This window comes from Aquarana catesbeiana, linkage group LG01 (genome assembly GCF_042186555.1).
Source record: "Aquarana catesbeiana isolate 2022-GZ linkage group LG01, ASM4218655v1, whole genome shotgun sequence".
NCBI classification, from domain to species: Eukaryota; Metazoa; Chordata; class Amphibia; order Anura; family Ranidae; genus Aquarana; species Aquarana catesbeiana.
In genome coordinates this window covers 354,511,465-354,527,799 of record NC_133324.1, presented here as the reverse complement: position 1 = coordinate 354,527,799, position 16,335 = coordinate 354,511,465, and the positions used below count along the sequence as shown (strand labels likewise).

The 16,335-nt window shown below is 39.1% G+C and overlaps 1 protein-coding gene across 1 annotated transcript in view; it reads right to left on the bottom strand.

Annotated features, from left to right (window-relative positions):
• ROR2 (receptor tyrosine kinase like orphan receptor 2) overlaps window positions 1-16,335 on the bottom strand; it is a 190,787-nt gene that overhangs the window by 100,005 nt on the left and 74,447 nt on the right. The window lies entirely within an intron of this gene.

The following is a 16,335-nucleotide window of genomic DNA, read 5'->3' as shown; positions in this document are numbered from 1 at the left end:
GTGTGTACGCGGCATAAGATGGGCATCTTAGCGAAGGCAATATACAGGGATGTGGGAAATGGTATTGCCATAGATACACACCCACGCTGGTTGAACTGGAAGGACTGGTGTTATTCAACCTTACCAACTTTGTAACTATGTATCTCAGTATGCTGCGCTGCGTGTTCCTTATTACAATCTACCCAATGCTGTATACTGGTATTTTTTGCCCCAGGCTAAACGTTTCTAGTCCTTCTCCCCTATTTTCCTCCCAATGATGGAACTTTTTTAATCCTGCTAATACCAATCATTGGATTACTTCACTCCTACTGACATCAAAAACGGGACTTATTTTACTCACACTGTCGCTAACAGTGGGAATTATTTTACTCCCAGTGATACCAATGATGGGATCTTTTTTATATCCACTGTCTTTTTAGCAAAGGGCCTATTTTATTTAAAACAGGGACAAACTAGGAGAACCCTAAAAGCCATATGCTGTGAAGCCACACTCACTTTATTGGCCACCCCACCATGTGTTCACTGGGCACATTTTACTTTCATACATAGATGTGCCTCCTAATTATTTTCAAATGTTGGCAACTCTGTTAATATGAAACATATGCTGGGCACAAGTAAGTTTTCTTGTGTTCTGGGTCAGTAAAGGTTGTGTAATTGCCTTAAAGTTAATCATTCATGTGGGACTTCACTTAGCTCCATTCAAAAGAAGAGAGTGAAGGGAAACACCTGGGTATGGGTGAGCATGTGACTCATTCCCCTTCTATCATGCTGAGTACCTTGTGATTTGCCCAGTGCGGTCACATGGGGCCAGGAAGGATGATATAGTCCTATATGAGCTCTTACAGGTCAGTTTGGAGCTTAAACAAGATTTTTGGTTCCAGCAGCTGAGGGGAGTGGTGAGGGTGTAAGGAAAGGTAATTATATGCTGCTGAGGAAGAGAGGAAGTAAATTCAAGTGGATGTAAACTCTCTCATATACCCAGTGAAGTGAACAGCCTCAGATGATACACAGGGATGAAACATATCATCCTACATAAGTTTTAGAAGCATATCTGCTGTCTTCAGCTTTATATATTCTTTAGAAAGTTCAGATCCTGTTAGATTTTCTCTCTCTGGTTAGCACTGCAGTGAAGTCTGGGCATACAGCCAAGACAGCTGATTGGAGGAAAGGAACACACCCCCCTCCACATAGGTAGAGACTTTCAGTTCTGTTCTTTGAATAGTTCAGGGCTCTGCTAATCTATTTATAGCATCCTCCTCAGCACAAAACTCAGGCTGCTTTTATCCCCTGTGTCTGAGAGCGCGCCAGAAGTTCTCATGCTTATAACAGAAGAAAGGAGCAGGAGAAAGCTACTCGCTACGGGACATAGTGCTTTGAAGAGAGATAAGAAAACACTGCAGATATACAGTATGTGCCCAGCTAAAATTTAATGAACCGGGTTTACATCCACTTTAACCTTTTACTTTGCCCTACATAGGCAAAATAAAGGTTTATTATATATTCACCCATATTATGGATGAGGCACTAGATTACAGGTTGCTAGGTAAAAGTTCTTATTTTGGAGAGAGTTTTTTTTAATATATATTTTTGGTATGCGGAATGTCTGATAAACAGGGTACTACTAAAACAGGAACATCTTTAAGCCTAAATGGATAGCTGGATTTCCATCATTACAAACGTCCAAAGTGTAACTGATCCAAAAAATCTATTGATTTTATAAATAGTAGTATTAATTTAAAGGGCAACTATACCTAAAACATACATCATGGGTTTGCCTGTAAAACATGCGAATATGATTAAAAAAAAAAAATTTTTTTTTTTCGGATTATATTTTAAATTATATTGTATCTACGTGTGTTTTACATACACAAAATGCCCTTAACAGTCAGAAAAAAACATTGTTTTTATAGGTATTGCTGCAACAATTTCAAAAGGTTTACAATGAATTGAAAAGAAACACATCATCTATGCATCCACTTATGTGGTAGGTGGCTGAACATGAAAGACACCAGCTGAAGTGCCGCAAAAAAAATTTCACAATTCAGCAATTCACAACAAAACAGCTGTGGGGTGTAAAGGCCAATATTGCACTGCACAATACATCATCATTTTGGCTATATAGGGCAGTATTGCACTAATGGCCATACTGGGTATATCTGCTATCCATGGCAAACCACCTGAAGAATGCAGAAGACGCATTTTAGTGCTGGACTATTGAGGACTGGAAAATTGTTTGGTCAGATATTTAATCCAATTGTAGGCTTAAAGTGATACTAAAGGCACATTTTTTAAAGGTGTTTTTAAAGGTATTTTTTTATATAACAAACATATTACGCTTACCTACACTGTGCAGTAGTTTTGCACAGAGCAGCCCCAATCCTCTCTTTCTCATGGGCCACCAGCTGGTGATTCTGGCTCCTCCCCTCTTCTGAGTACCCCCATAACAATCCGCTTGCTATGGGGGCATTCAAGCAGATTCCATTCTGAGCTGTGCTCTATGTATCTATTGATACACACTTCCCCCTGCTTCCTCCTCACCAGCTGTTATTGACAGCAGCAGGAGCCAATGGCACCCGCTGCTTTATCTGAGCCAGTGAGAAGAGAGAGAGAGAGGTAAGTATAAGGAGGGGCCAGGGGGGAGCTTCACACAGAAGGGTTTTTAGCCTAATGCATAGAATGCATTAAGGTAAAAAATCTTCTGCCTGTAGAACCACTTTAAAATAAAAATGAGGTTATACTTACCTGCTCTGTGAAACAATATTGCACTGAAATGTCACTTTCCTCCTCTTCTGGTGCTGTCCTCTCCTCCCTCTTTAGGAGCAAGCTGGGTGCATGCTCTCTTTGTGTCCTAAGGCAGGCTGTGTGCATTCACAGACACACACAAGCTGCTTCCTCCTCACAACAGTTTTACTGACCATAGCAGGAGCCTATAGCCCCGCTGCCCTCAGTTTCTCCTGTGAAAGCAGGAAGTAAAGGGAGAGTGGTGGAGCCATAGATAGTGTTGGAGTGGTGATGTGAAGAGAGAGGTAAGTGTTTAGGGATAGAGGGGGTAGGACGGGTAGTGGGGCATTTTTTACCTTAATGTAGAGCATGTATTGGAGGTAAAAAAAAAAAAGTTTTTAGACTAGTATCAATTTAAGATGTAGTGTAAAAATGTATGATACAGAATGTGTAAAAGACAGCATTCACACACTAACCTAAGCCGTTACGCTAGTCGATTATGTTTTTTATATATATATAATTTTTTATGACAACTGAGCAGACAGACATTCATTTAATCTCTTTTATACGCAAATTTTTTTTGAGGATAATTAAAACGACCGGTTTCTCACATTGCAGTACAGCTGTGCCAGATAATATTAATTATTAGCTGAGGTCAAAGACTGAACTCTGCAGCCCTATGCAAGTTATTAAGCATTTCCTTTCCAACTGAGCCAAATTTGAGATCACTCTATCTTCTAACCTTTTTAATGCATGTTTGTTTTTGTAGTTCCTGCCAAACGAAATCAGTTTAACTTGTGGCGGTTTAAGGATTTTAATTTACTCAGGCGAGCAAGATCTCTGACATACATCCAGTGAATGACCATGAAATGAACCTAGCCAAATCAACTCAGGCTCAGCTGACTAACTTAAAAGCTCAAGGAAAACTGTATACTATACATCCTGGATACATGTGCCAACATGAGCCCAAGCACAATCGTTTATTAATGTTCATATCCCTTTGGTACCGTAATAGTCCCAATTTTTTTTGAAAGAGGTAGGACCTAATTGGAGAGGTCTCTGCTTTCTTTTCTCTTTCAACTCCACTTTGTTCTATTCATGTTTAGGATGATGGTACCGATTAATGATATTATATCTTATTCTTCTAACCATGTGGCACACTCTTGAACTGTTTATTAATGTATGTCACTGGATCAAAATCCCTGGCTGCATAATACTGTGTAAGTCTTATTTGGCATGCTTGCAAATTAATAATGCTCTGCTGCACATCTTAAGCGACAAAAGTTGGTATATACGGTACTTTGGACAAGTTAATGGATAATTAATTAATGGATAGTTAGATAATTTGCTTGTTAAGATTGATAAAGTATTCTGATGAGTTGCCCATATATGGGTCAAGCTGTAATTTGTGATGGCATGATAATAAAAAGTAGGGTAGATCATTCAGGTTGGACAAAGACAGTATGCTTAAAGTATCATTAAACCCAAACTATGAAAAACTTTCAATATATGTTATATAAAAGAGTGTTCATACTCACAAAGCCACTAAAACATTCCTTTTGTGTAGTGTGAGATATAACTGGTTGGTCATGCCTTCAGCAGTTCCTCCCATATTCTTTGTATCCCCACTGCAGGTTGAGTCTCCTCTACAGAGCATGCTTCATTTCAGTTATCTTTCAAGCTCTTCATTTCCTCCTTTTTCTTATCTGTGCAGCTCACATGACTACAGAGTCACACATGTGGGCATATACACAGTGGTAAATAACACTCCCCTCCCCCTCCTTCTCCATGTCCTCCTATTGCAAAATACTATGGGGTGGGATATAGTACGTGGATTGCTTACCTTCACTAAGAAACTGACGAAAATAGTTTTCATATAAATCAGTATTAAATATATCAAATGTAATTGCTAATGCCATAAAGTAAAAAAGGGGCCTTGGATGCAAATGCTGTCTGAACAAAATGAAAGCTAGTGTCATCATCTCTCACTCTGCCTACACCATATTATTCACAAAAATATATTTGATGTTCAATGAAGATTTATTGGGAGTTATAAAACAGTTATATAATATGTATAATCTAATTTGAACTGCTCTTCTAAAACTGGGGTTTTATTTTGTCATGTGAGTGGCAAAGCACCAATCAGAGTTGGCCAGGCACAAACTCACACTGCAGAGAGCATACATCATCAGATTAATGCAAGCCCCTCCTAAGGATCTTTCCCTGCAGATGCCAAAGAACAGGGAAAGATCATGTGACCACACAACAGCACTGCAGGAATAAGGTACTTAGATGATCTTAAAAAAAAAAAAAAAAAAAATTATAATATATATATATATATATATATATACATACATACATACACACACACACACATATACACACACAAAACATACATATACTGTGGCTAGATTTATGTGAATGAATTATGGCAATTAATACTCATTTTAGTATCACAGCAACAGTGTCATCCAAACAGTGGTGGCATTCTTAGATCATTGTAATGTCCATAAACACTCCCCATCCCACCCTCTGCATAAACAAAGCTTGAAGTAAAAAGTGATGGCTATGTCTCTAGTGTGAGATCTAGGAGCACCATTACTTTCCTCCCACCAGCTTGCTGAGAGAGAAAAGAGCCCTAAATGTGACCTGAATCAAAAAACACATTTTTATAGACAGAGAAGTAAAAAAACATTTTTTACTAGATTTGGTCACAGGATCGTGTGGAGGAGGGTGTAATGCTTGCAATGCAGAACCATTCATCATGGAGTTCTGCATTAATGCCTGAATACTATTTGATTTGACATTTAAATATACATACAGTACTGTGTAAATGTTTTAGGCAGGTGTGAAGAAATTCTGTAAAGTAAGAATACTTTCAAAAATATATATTTGAATTGTTTATTTTTATCAATTTACAAAATGCAAAGTGAGCAAACAGAAGAAAATACAAATAAAATCCATATATGATGTGACTTCCCTTTGACTTCAAACCAGCATCAAACATTTGTGTGTAAGTGTACCTAGAAGAATTGGGGCTGTTTTCAAAGCAAAGGGTGGTCACACCAGATAATGATTTGGATTTCTCTTTTGTTCATTTACTTTCCATGTTGTTAATTGACAAAAATAATCGATTAACACTTCTATTTCTGTAATGCATTCTTAATTTACAGCATTTTTTTCACACCTGCCTAAAACTGCACAGTAGTGTATAGATATTTTCTTATGATAATGCCATTTTATTTGAAATCACATTGATCATGATTATGGTATACTATGCATATAATATGTATCAAATGCAATGATATTTGTAATAAGTGCACACGTGACTTTGGTATTATCCTCTTAATATCATGTCATATAGCATAGAAAGCTTCAGCAGTCATGAAATCTTACAACACTGAAGTAAATGCTCATCCATGAATTTAAGTCTGTGACAGAATGATATGCCTTGGATTCAGGCAAGTACATCTTGTGACCATGTTATTTTAGTTATTTGTATGCTTGTCGTATTAAAACTGTATATTTGTATTAGTAGTTCTCAAATGTTCTACTCTTTTTGGACATTATCCCATGCAAAATGAATCAATCTAGTGTGCACAAAACATGCCTACCATACCATACAAATGTTTATGTTGTAATTAATCACAGGGTTTCCTTCATACAGCCTACTTCAATGATGGTCTGAGCAAGTACATTTTTATGCAGGGGCGTCATCTGGTTTCAAAGAAGAACTTTGGTCTAAATTAATAGTAGGCTATTGTGTTAAATTAAGTCTAAATTACTAGATTTAATTAATGAACATATCACATAATTTGTAAGGGTGGAGCAGCTAATATGCACACCCTGTACCTGACAACCTCACAAAAGAGCTTGCATCCTAACCATTGGAGCTATGCGGGGTCAGAGTACAGAAAGCTTCCATTACTTTCTTGGAAATGACCTTTTTCCTTATTTAAACTTGCTAACTACAATAAGATAATATAGAGTGATTACTCAGAGGTTTACCTACTAGTTAAGGTAAACTCCACTTTTGAACTTGTACCTACAGGTAAGTCTATAATAAGGCTTACTTGTAGGTACAGGGAATATCTCCTAAACTTGCATTGTTTAGGAGATATTCCCAAGCAGTGCTATCAGTGACTCCACCCGAGAATGTGTTCTGAAGGGACAGCATATCCATGCCATACCTTCAGAGCTCCTTGTTGGAGGTGAGGGCCTCCACGCGCATGAGCGGGAGTGACGTCACTGTGGCTTCGGCCATTCACACAGCCAAAGCCCCCAAAATAAGGTGAAGATGGCAGCACCGGGGATCCGTGACAGTGTTGTGCGGGAAGGATCCGCTTTACAGGTAAGTCAGACAGAATGTGCTAGTATGCAGTAAAAACTAGTACATTTTGACCTATCCCTGCAGTGGGGCCCAGTTCATTTTTGTTTCAGTGGTGGTTTACTACCGCTTTAAAGACACTATAAACCATAGCTCTGGAAAGATCTTGCAGTATTCTGAGTATTACATATCTGGCATTAAGGCAATCCAGCATATTGGAGGAGCATTTTCTTATGAAGTCCTCAGCATTCCCCAGGATCAAGCTGGAAGGATGACAACATCATCATCACCTAGGTGTCATGGGCTAGTTATCACAAATTAGGAGGGTAAGTGAATTTAATACATTTCCCAACTGGTATTTCTATATTTTGGGCCTATGCACACTGGCTTAAAGAATGCTGCTTCTACAGGAGTTTTGTGTCCGTGCACATTAGGATGATTAGTGGCTTATTTTAGGCTCAGCATTTAGGGGCAGGAAAAAAAAAAAAACATTCTGGTTTGTGTTTTTGACTGGAACTTTCTGGCAGAAAAAAAACGCTAAACACCTCTAAACACATTTAAAGGCTAAGTTCACCCTTTTTTTTCTCTCTAAATTCCAGCTCCCTTATGTACCAATATAGCAATAATGTACTTCTTTGGCAAAAATAAAATGGCTTTCCATTTATTCTACCCACGCTTACCCCACTCTCTTCATGGATGTTTAAAAACACTGTTTCATTACTTCTGCCTTACTTCCTGAACATACTTTAGGTCATGACACAGGAAGGAGTTGACCAGCTGATCTCATTAGCACACCCTGCATCCTCTACCCTCAGCTGGTCAACTCCTTCCTGTGTCATGACCTAAAGTATGTTCAGGAAGTAAGGCAGAAGTAATGGAACAGTGTTTTTAACCATCCACGAAGAAAGTGAGGTAAGCGTGGGTAGAATAAATGGAAAGCCGTTTTATTTTTGCAAAAGAAGTACATTAATGCTATATTGGTACAATATTGGAGCTGGAATTTAGAAAAAAAAAGGTGAACTTAGCCTTTAAACATGTGTACAAATACACTCTATACGAGTTCTTTTTCTGCCAAGGGAACTGGCATTTTTTGAAGCAGTGTGCATGGAGCCTTAAGGTGGTTGAATAGGTACAAGATTTTTATCTTATTGCATTCTATGCATTAAAATCAAAAGTCTTCTGTGTGCAGCAGCCGCCCCAGCACCCCCTAATAATCACCTGAGCCCCATCTCTATCCACGAGTGTCTCAGCCTTCCAGAACTCTCCCTCCTGATTGGCTGAGACAGAGCAGTGGTGCCATTGGCTTCTGCTGCTGTCAAAGTCAGTTAGCTAATTAGGAGAGAGCGGGGGTGGGGCTGAATCGGGGCTCCGTGTCTGAATGGACACACAAAGCTGCGGCTCGGCTCAGGTGCTCCCATCGCAAGCTGCTTGCTGTGGGGGCACTCGACAGGAGGGAGGGACCACGAGAGCCAAAGAGGGACTGAGAAGAGGAGGATCTGGGCTGCTCTGTGCAAAACCATTACACAGAGCAGGTAAGTATAACATGTTTATTATTTTTATAAAAAATAAAACAAGACTTTGAAATCACTTTAAAGGTTCAATTAATGATGGAAGATGGGGCCCTCACATATCAAGTGGGCCTTGAAGAAAGAAAAAGTACAAAACAAACCAGATTGGTATGGAAAGATCTTTCTATATCTATAAACTGCAGCTAGTGTATTACATTGTCACTGTATACATGTACAGTGTGTTAGCAATATGTGATAATAACACAGCTTCTTAGAGATGCTAGGGAATAGAATGTTGTACAGATCACTAGAATAAAACTAGAAGAATAAAATGATTTTTTCCTTTAACCATTATATAAAACACACTTTTTTTTACATATAGTGATCAGGAAAGACTCTTCAGTGTAAATGTTTTAGGTGTACACATTGCATGTCAGTGGCACCAAAGGCAGCTGTGCAGTGTCAGTACACCGCACCCTAATTATCTTACAAGAAGCAGGTCACAAACTATTTGCTGTGTGTATACATTGGATGAAAACATTTGATCGCTCATTGCATCGACCCATCCCCTTCTAGATAAATGCTCCCATTTGTCTTCAATTAGTGCTGAAATGGTCACTCTCTCAGGGGAAAAAAATGACTGTCTGCCCGGTGCTGGCTTCCAGACTACATTCTTCCATGCCCAATTAAAAAAACATTTTTAGAAAGGTAATAACACATTGGGTGAATGGTAGACGTCAGTATAGAAGGCATGAAGTTTACAGCGGATGTATAGGCTCTCAGCTGCTTTCTATTTTAGGAGCTTGCACATGAGAAGGTAGTGGCACATAGGCATTGTGGAGTCGGTTGAACACTGTGACAAACAACAGATGCTGGGAACAGAACAGAGTACCCACATCTGTTTTTTAAAAAGCCCGGGACATTTGTAGTCATGGACACCAGCAGACAGGAAACTATATACAAGTACACCATGCATCAATACCATTATTTACATTCCAGTGAAAAATAATGCTCCATCACCATATGCATGGCCACCATCTCTCTGGCCTAGTGCTGAAGAGATGCATATCCGAGAGAGCTTGCAGTACTTCTGTAGATGTTCTCAGGTGAATGCCTGCATATTCATACCTCCCTGGCCTTTTTGACGGCTTTTCAATAAAACAAATGCAATCATTTACACACACTGGATGAAAGGTTTAGGCTACTGTAACATTTTTGGTAGTTTGATGCTGTTTTTTATTGGGGACTATACTTGGAAGAGCAAATCTGCCTGGGTTCACTTTGCAAACAGTTTAGCATATGTTGCTCAAAGTTTGCAAACTTTCAGCGAACCCCATTAATGTCCATAGGGGCAAATCTTGATATTCAATTCTGGCCACTTGTAGGGATAATAAGTGCAATAACCCATAGCAACCAAATACGTTTCAGTTCTTAGTTTATACGATTCTGGACAATGGAAATTATTTGCTGCCATTGGCTGTGTCTTAGCCAATTAGGAGGGAGAGAGCAGACAGAGTTTCTGCTCTTGTGTACATCTCTGGATCGAGATTGAGCTGGTGAGGGTGGGAGGCGGTGAGAGACGCATTCAGTTTTTTACCAAAATGCATAGAATGCATTCAGGTAAAAAAACTTTCTGCCTTTAGAACCACTTTAAGTTTACATGGTATCAAACAAACAGTTTTTCATCTGTTTACTATATATATATATATATATATATATATATATATATATATATATATATATATATATAAACGAATTTTATAGCAGACCTTTTTCAGTCATGCCACTTTGACATATGGCCGGCTTCTGTCGGACCAGCTCTAGTTCACACGGGCCGAATGTCAGCCAGTTTCTATTGAACCAGCCAATACCGCCCGGCATTAGGCCCGTGTGTATGGACTTAAGTTTTTAGCCCAGCTTTAGTCATAAAGAGAAATGCTCACACTGTACATAGAACAACTGTTACATAGCTAAGCAGGAGAGAAGGGGAAGGTACCAAGTTGGTTTATAATGGGGAGAACTGTAGCAATTAGATATGAGGTTTGCCAAATAGAATTATCTACCATCCAATAAGCTGGCTGAAAGTGGCCAGACCATACAACCTATTTTCATGTAATTTTACTTATAGGTACCTGCTCTGTGCAGCGGTTTTGCTCAGAGCAGCCCAGATCCTCCTCTTCTCGGGTCCCCTGCCGGCGCCCCTGACCCCTCCCTCCTGCTGAGTGCCCGCTAAACAGGCAGCTTGCAATCGGGGCACCCAAGCGGGCTCACTCCTGAGCCACTGCTCTGCGTGTCCATTCACACACAGAGCCATGGCTCGGCACCGCCCCCTCTCCTCTCATTGGTTTACTGGCTGTGGTTGACAGCTATTGGCTTCTGCTGCTGTCTCGGCCAATAAAGAAGAGTCCCCTGAGAGCCAAGGCTCTTCTGCACATTGGTGGATCGCAATGGGGCTTGGGTAAGTATTAGGAGGGCTTGGGGGGGGGGGGGGGGGGTGCTGCACAGTGAAGGTTTATTACCTTCATGAATAGAATGCATAAAGGTAAAAAAAAATAATAATTGAGCCTTTAGAACCACTTTAAGGTATATCTAAACATGTATGTATGTATATCTTCATCTCCATTACATGGGTCAGAACAATTAGTAGTTTACAGAAGATAGGAAAGAAGATATTTGGTACTTTGTTACTGCCAAGATCAACGGGTGTTTTCAGAAAATGTTCTTGGCTTGAAGGTATCTTAAGAAGGTACTATAAATATCTCCTAAACTTGTTTAGGAGATATTCACACTGGTGATGTCACCGGCGCATGTGCTCTGAAGGGATGGTATACCCGTGCCATCCCTTCAGAGCTCCGCACCGTGGTCCGTGACTCCCATGCGGGAGTGATGTCATTGCAGCACAGCCAATCAGATGGCCTGAGGACGCAAACCTGGAAGGCAGACCGGGTGAAGATGGAAGCATCTGTCAGAGCTCACATTACAGCGGTGCAGGGCTTTGTTTTAAGGTAAGTATTTCATAATGTGCTAGCATGTAATTCGTACTAGCACATTATGCCTTTACTTTGCAGGGTTTTTTTTTTAAAGAAACTTTGGCATGGTTTACTTCCTCTTTAAAGTGCATGTCTGAGTATAATAAAAAAACTAAATACATATTTTCTCATGGTTTATCTTTGTTTAAACTGCTTCAGGAACAGAAAAACCTGTTGATCCTGCCAGAAATCAAGTGAGTTCCAAACTTCTTGTAGAGAGCCAACAACAATGCTTGTGCTACATTGGGTATTTGGGTTGCTGTTTTGTACTTCAAATTGTCATAACATTGTCCTAACACTGGAAAAAAGTCATGATGTACGCATATTGGACGTAACTCCAACTGATCTGCTTATCCTTAAGCGAGCCATAGACAGTTTGAATCTCGGCTGGTTCAGCAGGGACTGGCTGAGATTCAAACCAACTAATTATACCCAAGTTGGTCGATCGATGAACTTGGGTACAACCATCCCCTATCAACACCGACAGTGGTTGCAGGAAAGAAAATCGCACCACGATCGGCTTTACTCCAGGCAGGTTATTCTGATATAAATTAAACAGCTACTAAAATAAACTGAGAGGTAGAGCTGCACAATTAATCGTCAAGAATCGTTATCTCGATCTTGACTAAAGTGTTTCACAATTCTTTCTTTCTTTCCACAGCCCCCAAAAGAAAGGAAGAGAAAAACTGGGCAGTCTGCCAAGAATCAAAACATTCTTTATCAGTTGAACTTAACTATAAACATTGTAACAGTTTATGAAAAGATGAAACAATCAGCGCCACATTTTTTCATTTTATGGACTATTCATTTATATGTAGGATTTATTTTAGAGATTTGCACTTTATATTCATAATTTTACACATAGCGCTACATTTATTTATTTACTATCCATTGTAACAATTTGTCAATGAAATAGACTTTGGTGTGTAAGTGAAAAAAGTTTAACCACTTAAACACTAAACCCTTTTCTGACATTTGTTGGTTTTAAGTTAAAATCATTTATTTTTTGCTAGAAAATTACTTAGAACCCCCACATACATTATATATATATATATATACACACACACATACATACACACATTATATATATATATATATATATATATATATATATATATATATATATTAGACACCCTAGTTGTTGCAATATTTTATGTCACACTGTATTTGCGCAGTGGTCTTTCAAATGCAATTTAAATTTTTTTTGTATAATGTGAAAGATTCGTGAGAATCGTGAGAGAATCGTGATCTTTTTATTCTAAGCAAAAAAAAAAAAAATTGTGATTCTCATTTTGGCCAGAATCGTGCAGCTCTACTAAGAGGCAACTGTGGAAATCACTTGAAGTTCCAACAAAAGAACAAAAAAAAAAATTGTAATATTACTTCTGAATATTATGTGAAAAATATTTATCACCCATATGTGGCTAAAAGGTTACATTAAAGGTATCTTTACCATTTTACTAACAAGAAAACCATACACAGAGGGAATTTAATACATATTAATTAGCTGACTAATTGACAACATTATCTCTTGGAAGTATGATGAATGAGCTCTGTAAGGTCATTTAATGCATGGAGCAGCTGCTGGGGATCATACACGCTGAATTATTGCAAGGACATTAAGCATTTCTTTCGTTTTTACTCTCTTTCCCAGACATGTAAAGGTATGATGCCAAAGTAACATCTACTTGGGTCTATGCAAGAGATACATTAAAAGTGAAGTAGTGGTGTCATTTGGAAGTGGCTATTATCATTTCTGTTACATCTCCAACATTTAGAATACGTAGCAACTCATTTGAGGACACAGCACTCAATTATTAAACCACAAGCCTGCACATATTTTTTCATTGAGGGGACAATAGCAAAAATATGCAGCTATAGGTCTACCCACACAATCCCATCACAGAGATTCTTGATCTATGATACGGAAAGGAGAGCTCAGCTGTTGAAAGCCCGTCTAAAATGAAAGATTTATACAGGCAACATGAAGACGTGTCTCTTATTATCTGACTTAAAATCTGCTGCAAAACCAGATGTTAAACATCAGTTGAAAAAATAAATCAGAGCACCAAAATATGTTGAACATTGCTGAGTTTTTCCACAAAGATTACAGGCTGAGTCATGAGTGGATGGGCTTCAGGTCTTTAATCTACATTTCTCTTTATACCATATATGAGCCCCAATTTAAATGGGTGGAATTTCAAGTAATCATTTTAATTTTTGAAAAAGAAGTAGGTGGGGAGTGTGGGCAAGAGTCAGGAAAAGCTGTCTGGGTATGACCTCAAAGGCCCTGCCAAGTATTTTGTGTATACAGCCACAGCTGCCCACCCATTACCTGTCCATTGCCACAATTTTCTTGACATATACTTGCTTGTGTGCCCATGTATTGCCAAATTAGCTTGTGTATTGTTACTATTGCCTCTGCATATTGTCACAGTTGGCTTGGAATTACAACACTTGCCTTCGTATATCTCAAATTGCCTGTGAATTGCCACAATTCCCCTTCTATTGCCATAATGTAGTGCTATTATCTAGGGTTGCACCTATACCATTTTTTTTTTTTATCAGCAAGCACGAGTACCGATACTTGTGCTCAAGTACTCACTGATACTGAGTAACAATACCTTTGCGGTGCAATTTGAGCCCATACAAAATGAATGGGCTCAAATTGCACCGCAGAGAATCCCATGCGATTTGCAGAGGAATGCAATGTGATTCCTATCCAAATTGCATGCAGTCTCCCACATCGCTCCTGTGTGAACCCAGGCTGAAGTCACTATGACAAGCCTAGGTTCACTCTGGTGCGGTGGGGGAAACCGCATGTGATTCGGACTATTATTCATGAGAGTGTATACCAAAGCAGTGCTGTTTGTTTTGAAGTGCATATTACCACAATCCCCACTATCCTTCCCTAGACGTTTTTAATTATTACATTATTTAAAACACTTTGGATATGTCCCCAGTTTAGAGCAGTATCATTGTGCAGTGAATTGCACATGCACACACCTCATCTTTTTTGTGTGATATGTGGAACCCCTAAATCCCAAGTTCATGAGGATTTCCAGGTATGTAAATTAAGTATAACTGTGAAGTTTATTAGAATGATCTAGGAGGCAGACATACATAAAAGCTTGGGACTTACTGTATTTACATTTTGTATTTAGGCTACCTGATGCCTGGGATTAGTCTAGCAGTACTACTAAGGACAAACATCAGCTTTGACCACTCTGTGTAGCAATAAACACTTAACCTCTATTCATACCTGAGCGATTTGTCACTTTTCTGAAGCATGATGACTCTCAACATGAAGATTCCCATTACACTCAATGGTGCCTGTTAACACATGAACGCCATGCTGCCACTTGTCATGTTAAAAAGTACATGAGTTTTTCCCTGAGCAAAAATCACGTTTCTGACCCCATGGACTTCAAAGGGAGTGTCTAAAAACACGTGATACAAGCGATGTAGCACATTTTCTGCACACAACTGGTCTCCTCCTTCTAGCAACCTCAGACCTGTGAGCAAAATAGAGGCTTTAAGAGTGTCCATGCTGGATGCGGAGACTTCCATCCTCCAGCTGATGGCCCCCAAGAACTCTAGAACCCCAGTGATGGCCATTACAAGGACTGTGCCAAGTGGCAGAGGGCCTAGGAAGAAACTGACACAGTGGAATAGGCTCAAAAGCTGTAATAGCACAAGACGTCACAACACCACCAATAGAAAACAGAAAGCATACACAGATGATGATATATGGGGCTTGATTTACCAAAACTGGAGAGTGCAAAATCCAATGCAGCTCTGCATGGAAACCAATCAGCTTCCAGGGTTTTTTTTGTCAATGCTTAAAGTGTCACTTAACTCATTACCCTGCATTCACTTTATTTGGTCCCCCAAAGTATACAGAACATGGAAATGCAATAGTTTTAGTAAATATAAACTGCTAAATACCTTTTCTCATCAGCAGTATATAGGAATCTTGTGTCTTCTATCAGTTCCTGTTATAACTTGTAGGAGGAGTTTTCATGCTGCACTGAGCTGTCCTATCAGGATCCAGGACCCAGACCCTCTGTCTGGACAATTGGCCCTGTGCTGATCACATGCACTTTCCCAAGAAAAAAAAAAAACCTGTCTAGCAGTACACACCAAACTGAGCATGCCTGACTCCAAAGGCTCTGTACTATCCAGACATGTTTTGGAGTCAACTAAAGAAGAGGAGGATCTGTGCATACAGGATCAAACAGCCTTTTTACACAATGCGGAGGATTAATGCCTTAGGTTCCACAGTGATTATAACAAGCAGGCTTTCCTACATATTCAAGCTGATTTTACTGTTGTGGGTTTAGTAACACTTTAATTAAAAGCTGAACTTAAACGCTGATTGGCTACCACGCAGAGCTACAGCAGATTTTAGCAAATCAACCTCATGATGCAATTGATGATACTGCTTTCCACTGGCCAAAAACAAAAAAGTCTGAAGCTTTAAAATACATGAAAAATGCTTCAGAATTACACATTCACGTGTTCAAAATTCAAAAAAAGCTTTAAAATCCTATTGCAAGCTACAGTTTCAGACATCTCCTGAAACATCATTTCTCAGGTAAATCTGATAACACAACCTAATCATTCTGATATAAATCCATTGAAGAAGATATGACCAGATGCCTGGTGTGCTTTTGTGTGGGCTTTTTAACAATACTCCTACAAAAGTACAGTGCTTTTCTTAAGCCTAGCCATAAACTCTTTATATAGA